This window comes from Anopheles coustani, assembly GCF_943734705.1.
Source record: "Anopheles coustani chromosome X unlocalized genomic scaffold, idAnoCousDA_361_x.2 X_unloc_17, whole genome shotgun sequence".
NCBI lineage: Eukaryota > Metazoa > Arthropoda > Insecta > Diptera > Culicidae > Anopheles > Anopheles coustani.
In genome coordinates this window covers 280,793-282,500 of record NW_026525123.1, presented here as the reverse complement: position 1 = coordinate 282,500, position 1,708 = coordinate 280,793, and positions in this window count along the sequence as shown.

Sequence of the window (1,708 nt, the reverse complement as noted above, 5' to 3'; positions counted from 1 at the left end):
GAAGCGGCGTGGACCAGGGGAGAACTGAACCTTATACTTCACACCACAGTAAGTCTACGTGTCCTCTTCCACATAGGGCAAGCTAGAACTAACTATCTTACCCAGGACTGCCGAAGCAGCGTGGACCAGGGGAGGAACACACTTTTCATGGAAACGTAAGGCATCCATGACTGCCATAACGTAAGCCGCCGCTGTGCGCGTATACCCGTTCCCCGTAGGGAGGAGCAAGCCGCCGCTTAGAGACGAAGCATAAAGTGTCCTCATTCCACATAGGGCAAGCTGGATGAATCCATTTTACCCAGGACGGCCGAAGCGGCGTGGACCAGGGGAGAACTGAACTTTATACTTCACACCACAGTATTGAGTAATGTGCCCTCTTCCACATAGGGCAAGCTGGAATGTTCCATTTTACCCAGGACGGCCGAAGCGGCGTGGACCAGTGGAGGACTACACAATCATGAGGTTTGATATCGACTTGTGTGTTTCAATAGGGTACCGATGGTATGGTTTGAACCGATTTGATTTAGCCATTCTGAAGTCATCACTTGGTTGAAGCGCTGAACTAGGGAGGCATCGTTTACATATATATTGGTTTTCGCATGCTCTACTAGGTTAATGTCATGAGGTTGGCTATCGAGCATGCCCAAGTGATGACTTGATTGTGTGCTTGCTTGAATTCTTCACATTTCATACCATCGGTTAGTTGTCGAATCATTCCTCGATCATAACCTTCGTTCTTGGTTCATGTATGCTCTCTTCCACATAGGGCAAGCTAGAATTAACTATCTTACCCAGGACCGCCGAAGCAGCGTGGACCAGGGGAGAACTATACTTTGTCTTGTATGCCCTCTTCCACATAGGGCAAGCTAGAACTAACTATCTTACCCAGGACCGCCGAAGCAGCGTGGACCAGTGGAGGACTATACTTTGTTCATAACACCACAGTATTGAGTAATGTGCCCTCTTCCACATAGGGCAAGCTAGAATGAACTATCTTACCCAGGACCGCCGGAGCAGTGTGGACCAGTGGAGGACTACACAATCATGAGGTTTGATATCGACTTGTGTGTTTCAATAGGGTACCGATGGTATGTTTTGAACCGATTTGATTTAGCCATTCTGAAGTCATCACTTGGTTGAAGCGCTGAACTAGGGAGGGGCATCGTTTACATATATATTGGTTTTCGCATGCTCTACTAGGTTAATGTCATAGGGTTGGCTATCGAGCATGCCCAAGTGATGACTTGATTGTGTGCTTGCTTGAATTCTTCACATTTCATACCATCGGTTAGTTGTCGAATCATTCCTCGATCATAACCTTCGTTCTTGGTTCATGTATGCTCTCTTCCACATAGGGCAAGCTAGAATTAACTATCTTACCCAGGACCGCCGAAGCAGCGTGGACCAGGGGAGAACTATACTTTGTCTTGTATGCCCTCTTCCACATAGGGCAAGCTAGAATGAACTATCTTACCCAGGACCGCCGGAGCAGCGTGGACCAGTGGAGGACTATACTTTGTTCATTACACCACAGTATTAAGTATGGTGTCCTCTTCCACATAGGGCAAGCTAGAATTAACTATCTTACCCAGGACCGCCGAAGCAGTGTGGACCAGGGGAGGACTATACTTTATACTTCACACACTAGCCAAATTGAAGTCATCACTTGGTTGAAGCACTGAACTAGGGCGAGTCTATCGTTTACTTT